Source organism: Bactrocera neohumeralis, chromosome 5 (assembly GCF_024586455.1).
Source record: "Bactrocera neohumeralis isolate Rockhampton chromosome 5, APGP_CSIRO_Bneo_wtdbg2-racon-allhic-juicebox.fasta_v2, whole genome shotgun sequence".
Lineage (NCBI taxonomy): Eukaryota > Metazoa > Arthropoda > Insecta > Diptera > Tephritidae > Bactrocera > Bactrocera neohumeralis.
Window position 1 is genome coordinate 56019240 of NC_065922.1, and position 9978 is coordinate 56029217.

The 9978-nt window shown below is 38.3% G+C and overlaps 1 pseudogene; it reads left to right on the forward strand.

Annotated features, from left to right (window-relative positions):
* Window positions 1-1060: 1060 nt before the first annotated feature.
* On the forward strand, window positions 1061-1771 carry LOC126759311 (uncharacterized; annotated as a pseudogene).
* Window positions 1772-9978: the final 8207 nt, after the last annotated feature.

Sequence of the window (9978 nt, forward strand, 5' to 3'; positions counted from 1 at the left end):
GTATGAAATCGATCCATCAATAATTCATGCAGAACGAGCTAGATGACAATGGCAACGAGAAATTTTCCAGCGCTATTGTAAATGACCAAGATTTGAGTTTAAGGATACAAACACCCGACTATTTTGTGGATCTACCTACATATAAGAACGATCCCAAAACCCTAACAAACTTGTTAATATGTGCTTTGCTAATAAAAACCGCCACTATATCGCCATTTTACTATTCTCGAAATGCCGAAAAGTCTATTAAAGGGAATCTAAAATAAAATATTTTGTCAGTAATGGACTTCGAAACGATGCCAAAAAGCAAAACTTAGTCGATGCAACGTAAACCGTGGGCAGGTAATAGTGTAAATATGTTCTTGTGACACCAATGTATTATGATTCAAAGCTTAGTTACACATGCCGAAAATGGAAACCAAAGGTTAAAGAACAACAATCATCGGAATGGAAGAAAAACATGAGCCGTTTCGATATTCGTGGTTTGTGAGCGCCATCGAGCCACGATTGTGACCGAAGTTAAGAAGTTAAAGCAAAAACGCAATGAATACTAACTATCAATCACCACATTCACCAGTTAGGCTCCGTTTTCAGTCTATCGAAGAGATAAAACATAATTATTTGAAGGAGCTGAAGGCCACCCCAAAAAGTTCTTATGAAAAGTATTATAAGGACTGGAAAAATCGTTGGCATAAGTGTATTACATCTGATGGGGATTACTTTGAAGGCAACAAAATTAATATCGATGAATAATTAAACACTTTGCGTTTTATTTTCAATTTCCGGGAACTTTTTTGTCACATATCTCCCAGAAAAATTTTTAAAATCCAAAATAACGCTGTTTTTATGAAAATATGCATTTTACACCAAGCCCTGGAATATACCATGCAGCTATCTACTATGTATACTATATACACTAACAAATAATATTTTTTATACCGGCAACCGTAAATGCCAATCAAGCCAAGCTGTGCTCGGAATTTCGCACTTAACTGGAGCGCAATGCCGCTGTAACTGTTTCCTGCCATGAAGCATTGACTTCAACCGTAACTATGTGTGTATGCAGCATATATCTCTATTTAAACATCTCTATATTTATACCGTTATTGAGAGGCGCAGCCCTCTGAAATTCATTGTAACCAAACCACGAAATCATCGTTCGAGCCCACAAAGCATCTCAGCGCATTGTCAGCAGTATTGGCGATTAAAACTCGGCAACGATTACCTCATCGAAATACAAATATACCAACAACACAGGCTCCACAGTAATTCCAAGCACACACATACATGAATACATGTTGGTTGGATTCTTTTATTATTTGCCTCCAGCTCCTTTCTTGTGGCTTTTATGCGTTGTTGCATCTGGTTTTTGTAAGCCGCAACATAAATACGAGTGCAGACAAAATGTAAATCGTAAAATCATTTCAACAGTTACTTAGTCCGCAGTTATTTGCTGCTTTTCAATATTGCTACAACAACAAACGGCAGCATGACTGCAGCTTAGTTTGCCTCCGCATATTCTCTAACTGGAAGCGAACGAGAAAAAAGTACCAGGCACTACAAAAACAATAAATATATTGCCGGGGAGCAATGAACGTCTGCCGGCCTGTCTGAATCCACAGATCAATGTAAATACTGCTGAATGTTTAGGAATTAGCGTGCCATCACCATAGATACTGCGCGCGGCGTAAATTTTCAACATTTCAATGTGGTTGCGGCGGTTTAAGGATATTTATGTGCAGAACCAACTTGCTTTCATTTGAGATATTGAAATGGTATGCACTACTTTGCAGGAAGCGCTAACGTTTGATTGATTTCACTTCTCGGCATCGGTTAATATACGAGTTTGCCACACATTACATTTAATTGGGCATTGCTGCCAACTAACATTAAAAGTGGGATTTGCTTAAAAATTTCTATGTTTTATTTTCTTTGTACATATTTTGAAAGGTTTATAATGATAAACTAAAAACTTTGGAGAACAAATCGATGAAGCTGAGGCTAAGGAGAAATCAAAAGAAGAAGGGCTTGGCAATATCGTTAATGTTTTGGCATATACGAAAACTCTATGCCAAAAGGATGGGTGCCTTGTGAGCTCATCTATCGATTAACCGACGGCAAGACGACGGCAAAAGCTTACCGATCAAACGAAGTTAGATCTCCGTACAGTCCTTTTGTATAAAAACAGTTCAATTCCGGTAGAGCCGGCTGTTGTGGGAATTGATTTCGGACGCAACAAACTCAAGACGCGTATTGATCGCCGTTCATCACAGTGAACCCATTATCACCTTAACTGACTGCCTCTCAGTGATCGGCGTATTTGGAGTCAAACCACCACCCATTGCAGATGAAGAGCTCAAGTTGCCTCGAGAATCGAGAGTGATTCTTACGCAGCTTCATTCTGGATATTGTACCAAGTTAAACTCCTACCTATCCAGAATCGACGAGTCCCCGCTAACTAACCACTTCTTTGCATATCCTGCTAACCCTACACATCCGATATACCTAGAACTTCACAACGGGCAGGTGTCCAAGTAGGATTATTCGGGATCTCACGCCAATTACCTAACCTATGGTAGATGGAAAACTTATAGGAGATCACTTTTTCCCAATAATCCTTCTTGAACCATGAGACTGTCTCATTCTAAATTATCCAACAATCAGCCAACCTCAAATAAGCCAGGTAGAAATATTGAATGAGTACTTCAAATAAATATTGAATGTAAACTTTCAAGTGATTTTAGCAGGTTCTATGCCTCGAAAAGTTGAGTCGTAGGAAAAGATGACGGAATATCAAACGAGAAGATTAAAGTATGAACGACTTCTTACTACTCTTTCTTTGTTGTATGTAGCTTGATGTAGTATTGCAAATAAAAAATTCTGCAACGCTTCATGCCTAAAATACGGTTTTTGAAAGGTGATCGATATCTACCATACAGGTATATTAAATTAAATTATTATATTTAGATTTCGTTCGACATTTGATTCGAGCAATTGTCTTTCAATATTCATCATAGACCAGATTTTCACAACACATCAAATCTCGAAGAAGACCCTAGACAAACAGATTGATACGCATCATATTTTGTCGATTTCATGCCGATTTCGACAATACTAATAGGAACTGTCTATTCGAAGTCATTTCTAATTTGGTATCCCTGCAAAACTCATACGGTTAAGCAGTGTGATTCCCTCTCGTGTGTCTTTTTCAATATAATGCTCGAAAATTTGTGTATTTGTTAAAGTAAAGGACTTTGTATATCCCCGAATCAACATTCCACAAATAATCCAAGCATGGAGACCAAGAACTGAATAGCTCTTGCCAACATATGCTACTTTGGGACCAGTACGCTCAACTAAGAAAAATTACGCTCTATATTCTAGTCCTATTATAAGGACGACGAACGGCGAGGAGAAAGATTTTGGAGTATTTGAGACAATATTTCTTCGCAAGCTCATTGGATAATTTTTTTTTTATAACATAATAAAACCGTGGATGGACAGGATATATATGTATGAAAGTCTCCTCTATTGTGCGGTCTGACGGACGCCTAATCTGTTGAAATGTCTTAGTTTCGTCATTATGGAAGCAAAGGTTTCGCTAACAGTTTTCTATTTCTCAGTCGGCTGACACATCAGTATGGTTTTAAGTTTTTCGCTTGTATTTGAAAAGCGAGGGTAATATAATAATACATGTTCAGAGTTTTCTGTGTACTCTGTACACGGCGGTAGGCGAAATACCCACCGTCGGACAGTGCGGACTAATGTTATTGTAGAATCTATAAAGGTAGCTTCTAAAGCAACCTTGTCCACTAAGTATTTGGGTTAGATGGAAATCTAGGTTCCCATGTCGTCTGTCTATCCAAGAGTGGATGTCCGGAATAAGTCTGTGAGTCTTTGCCGATACTATCTTAGGCGCTGATAACTGATATAATCGCTCGAGTTCAACTCTCTGGATGTCAATGGGTGGCATGCTGGCTAGTAGTGTCTAAGAGAAATAAAAAAATGGTCTTGCAAGAGTTAGTATCTAAAATGTCCACTAAAAATTCTAAACAAAAAAGTGCTTATAACAACAATTTCTACCATCACGACCTCAATATTTACTGCTAATTAGTCAGCCGAGAAGCATGCTACATTTAATGTATTTTAACTTCCTAATTACTTTCTAAATAGCAAACGTTCAGCAAGCAATAAAAAGTGCGCAGATACATTGGAAAAAGAAGCATCGACCGCAACGAATGCGGTTCAATAGTAAGTACAACAACAAATGTAAAATCTTTGAAACAATGCAAGTAATGTGCAAATGTTTAATTAACTAGAACAGCGAAAAATAATTGTGTAACGCCTAAATATGTGCTATATATGGCGAGAGAACACAAATTTTATGGCATACTTAGCGGCAAGCGCACACTCATACTACTGGCTACCAATTAATAGAGTCGTACATGCTTTTGCGAAATAAAATAACTACTTTATTGATATGTGGCAAAGTCAGCAAGTCCGAGCACATGTGACGCCTAAATGTATGCTTAGTTGTACGGAAATATTTTGCGTCACGCAAGTGTGCGCCGAGCTATGCTGAAATCGTGACCAGTGCTGCAGTCATGTCGAAGCCATTAATTATTGATGACGCTGATGATGTGCCGTTCGCTCCAAGTTCGATTATCTACGCAAGCTGATTTAATGATCATTTTATTAGTTGTGCATGTGTGTTTGTGAGGCAGTTGAAATACATGTGAACAAGTTGAATTATAGCAACATTTGGCTGGCTTGAAGTGTGAACGAAAATATACGAAGAACAGATGTTGATTGCCATAAGCATTTCCATGAAATTTACGACAATACCAGGACAGTCTAATAAGTACTTATCCTTGGCGCCCGATAGCGCCAGTATCGGAAGAGAGTGTACTGCTCTCTTCTCCTAGGACCTAGGCGGTTGATTGGTTGGTTGAAAAAGAGGCACAAGAGCGTCAGACTGTATTAAATCGTACTTAAGCGATCAGTAGGCTCATTGCGCTTCGCGATGGTAAACTATTTACGCCTAATCCAGCATTGGATTTGGCACAATACCTAATTTTTTACCATCTGTGCACTAACTAGTCTTTCTTGCGTTTTTAAGGGCCCATTGCTTCGAACAACCCTTGAAGAAGCTGAATAGTCTGGAGCAGCTTAGAGGAATTGTGTTCTCTTCTATTTAAACAATTTTGGACTGGAAAACTAAATTATAGTCATTTAGTTGAAATTCCTTTTGCGTACTACAGAAGAAGTCCGCTCCAGTTCGTATTTAACCTATTGATCTATCAATAAATATGCAGATTTTGCCGTTGGAACTATCAATCACAGAAATATTGGACCATAATTCTCTACCAGGAAGTTAAAACGTTATGAATAATTCATAAAAAATCTTCTCGGTCGCATTGTCTATTAAGCCCAATTTTTTAGACATGATGCAGTATGATACCATGCCTATAGTCTGGGCATAGTTTGGCTTCAATGGCCTAAAGTAATGAGACGGCTGGCCATAAGCATTTCATCGTTCCGATAAGTTTGAATAAGGACTGGCCGAATAAAGAGGATAGCTTTGAGAGCCTTTATTTTCATTCGGCCCATAATCCCCAAAAAGCAAACAGTGCGGCACTTTTTCTATAATGTCATCCACCTCACCTCGGCATCATATGTTAGTATGGGACGGAAGACACCTGTCTTTAGCCAGTATATGTGTAGAGCCGTAAACCCCACTTTGGTGTAATGTTCCAGATTCGAAAGGTTTCGGAGACCATATTCTCAATGTGTTCTCTTCAGCTTAATTTAATCGAAGATAACTTCGAAATATTTATCAAATATTATCAATAGTTTTACCCCTTTAAAGATGAATAATTGAATTGTCCAATTTTTGTCATTCTAGAGAAAATACAGATTTCTGTTTTCTTCGGATTGACAATTAAACTGTGATCTTTTTCCCAGTTGGCGGAGATGTCAAGACCCTTTCCATGAGCCAAGATAGGCAATTAAGATTTATCTCGGAACAAAGGACAGTGAAATCGTCAGCGTGGCAGAAGATTAATGTCAAAATTGTAGCTAAACAGGACTCCTGGCTATATTTCAGTCGGTTCTTGATGACTAGGTACCCAGAAAAAGACTAACCCGGAAGAAACATGAAAAAATTATATAAGAAATCTGTCGGCACATTATTTGACCACTTCAGTATTTCAACGGTTAGAGGACAACCCGCTAATTTCTTATACCGCTTGTCGCCGTCTAACAGCAAAAGAAAAAGTTAATGGACTTTACACTGTGAACTTGCTCTCAAGAAATCAAAGATTCCCATATCGGCCGCAATGATGATACCGATCGTTTCTGGGGTTCACAAAGACTGATCTACTTGGATTACGTGTAGAAGGGCATAATGGTCAATTGGCGAACTGTCGCCTCATTTGCGACAAATACTCCCAGAGCTGAAGTGTTTTTGTCCATTCAAACAACATGGCTTGGCCAGCGTAGCCGCCATCTCTTAATTCGCTGATTTTATGTCAGTGTCGTCGTATATCTCCTACAGTTCATGCGTTCCATCAGTATTCGCCGTGGCCAATTCGCAAAGGACCATAAATCTTCGGCAGAACCTTAATCGCGGAAACTCGTAACGCCGACCCATTAGCTATTGTCATCGTGCATGCCTTTGCACCATATAGAAGGACGGGGATAATGTGTGACTTGTATAGTTTGGTCGAAAAGAGGACTTTACTTCTCAATTGCATACTTAATCCGAAGCAGCACCTGTTGACAAGAGTTATTCTGCGTTGGATTTCAAGGCAGATATTGTTGTTGGTGTTAATGCAGGTTCCAAGATAGACGAAATTATGTACAACTTCGAAGTAATGACTGTCAACAGTGACCTGGGAATGAAGTCGCTAGTGCGACGACTATTTGTTTGTTGACAGCAGATATATCTTCACACGGTGGATAGAAATTTGAGTCAAATGCGGAGGAATTCTTAGCAAACGTCCAGAAAACTCGTTTTACAAATGGATCAAAGAAGTTGGACAATCGCTGGATCTAAACACATATAGTATATCGAAGAAAAAAGACTATTCTTCCAATATTTTTTTTTTTCATTTTTGAATTTGGTACGTATCGGACTTCCCTCGTATGTTGTTGTTTTGTAGGAAATGCATTTGCTAAGCTTTTTATTTAAGTTTTTTGTTAAAAAGAATAATTTTCCTAAAATCTAAACTTTTGACAGCTCTTAAAAAATTTCTCAGCTCGCGAAGCTTAAAATTTTACTGACTTCAATTGAAAATTCCTTTTATTCCATTTCATATTTATCACACATATCTTTCATTTATTCTGCACTTATTTATTCATCCTCGATTTGTTGACATTTGTCCAAGTCAAACTTTTTTCCATCAATTACTTGCCCTTTCCGCCCTCTAGCCAGCTTTTATCTACAGCCCCTGCCGCATTTGTCAACATTTTGTCATATTGTAAATACTTTGTGACATAAATTGACACAAATAAATTGTTAGCCAGCTTATTTATCATATCCTGCAGGAGCAATTGGACGAGTGGGGCGGCCCTGTTCTCTACTTTCGTAGGTAAACAAACTTTTCTGCTCGGCGGCGATGATAATGAAAAGGGCAAAAAAATGAAAAACAATTGCCACACTTACGAGCACATCTACACACACATACGCACAGGCAAGTGGCAATAATGTGGAAACTTAAGCAAACAATGGAAAATGATGAGCCACAACAATATTTGCGGCAAGTGGCAGCCACCAGTAGACACCAACAAACAAAGCGAAGGCATAGGAGTGTGAAAACTTTTATATATGCATACTTATTCCTACTTTATATATGTATGTATGTATGTAGCACAGTGATTGCTGTGGAAATTAAAGCACACATTTTTATGGTCAACTTCTGTGGCACTTTGTGCTCCACTAAAATATGCTCGAAGCATGCGGGTGGTCCGCCTTTCTGTAACTATCTGTTTCTCTGTGGGGTCACCTTGTGGCGCTTAAATTGTGGCAATCGCAAGAAAGTTATCTGCTTTGGGTAATGGTTGTGTGCGTGTGGACTCGTTAAGTTCCTTGAGCAGTGCTAGCTAAATGGCCCTTACGGTCCTTAAGGAGTCTTATAAATATTATGAGGCTATTCAGTGATATGTTTTGCTTGTGCTTGAGCTTGAGCTTAGTCAACGAGTTGTTTGATGCTTGAACTTGAGTGGAGGTTGCTCAAAGGATAGTATTTAACCTTTTGTTGTTGGAAGAGAGGAAGACAGAGAGAGTAGCCTTGGTCTGAATACTACTTGTACAGAGTCAATGATGTAAGAGATAAGCTGGGAAATTTTGTAATAATATGCCTTTAAGAAATAAGACCAAATGTTTTTATTTCAGAAGCTTGTGGGTTGTGAGGGATTGCTTACCATGGAATATTGTTTTAGGGAAATTTTAATCCAAATAAAAGCCACCAAATTCAAGTATGCGCTTAAAACGTAGTCCAAAGGAGCCAACTAACAGGTTATAGGTTTTTAATGGATAGAAAAAGATTTCTTGATAATATTTGGTCACCAAAAGTTCGTACCAATAAATGCTGGACATATCGTTATTCACCAAGAACATTGATATTGACGTAGGGAACTAAGGAGTAGATAGTTTTGTATTACATAACAGTAAACAGTCTTATTAAAGCGGTATTATCTATCCTGTTTAGTTATGTTGGTACTTGTGGTTTATACCAGTTGTTTCGTCGCTGCGCTACTCTGAAAAGTTTGGCATACAAGAATTAATGTCATTATAATCTCCCGAGTCTGTTTATGAAACAAAATATATGTATGTACCATATTTCATTAAATCTACTCAGGTGGAATTGCTGGAGAACCTATTTAATATACAGTTATCGCTAAAAATTTTTATTAGAAAAATAAATACTGAGTCTCATCTCCCACCCTTAACATACACACAACATGGACTCAAACTCACAACACTGACAGGCAACTTCACCACACTCACCATATCACCACTTAGCATCCGCATACTCTCAAAAGCACCAAACATAAACACTCACACAAAAACACCCACCACGACGATGCCACTCAATTCACCTCACAGGATTCTTAGAAAAAAAGAAAAAAGAGAATAAAAGGAATTGATAAAGTGATCGCGACCTCTCGAATGCGATTCAAAACGCATCTACGTCACCCGGTCTATTTACCTAAAGTTTTCTTGTAAATCTTTTTATACTCTCGCAACAAAGTTGCTAAGGAGAGTATTATAGTTTTGTTCACATAACGGTTGTTTGTAAGTCCTAAAACTAAAAGAGTCAGATATAGGGTTATATATACCAAAGTGATCAGGGTGACGAGTAGAGCTGAAATCCGGATGTCTGTCTGTCTGTGCAAGCTGTAACTTGAGTAAAAATTGAGATATCCTGATGAAACTTGGTACACGTATTTCTTGGCTCCATAAGAAGGTTAAGTTCGAAGATGGGCAAAATCGGCCAACTGCCACGCCCACAAAATGGCGAAACCCGAAAACCTATAAAGTGTCATAACTAAGCTATAAATAAAGATATTAAAGTGAAATTTTGGCACAAAGGATCGCATTAAGGAGGGGCATATTTGGACGTAATTTTTTTGGAAAAGTGGGTGTGGCCCCGCCCCCTACTAAGTTTTTTGTACATATCTCGGAAACCACTATAGCTATGTCAACCAAACTCTATAAAGTCGTTTCCTTCAGGCATTTCCATATACAGTTAAAAATGGAAGAAATCGGATAATAACCACGCCCACCTCCCATACAAAGGTTATGTTGAAAATCACTAAAAGTGCGTTAACCGACTAACAAAAAACGTCAGAAACACTAAATTTTACGGAAGAAATGCCAGAAGGAAGTTGCATTCAGGCTTTTATTAAAAATTGAAAATGGGCGTGGCGTCGCCCACTTATGGACCAAAAACCATATCTCAGGAACTACTAGAC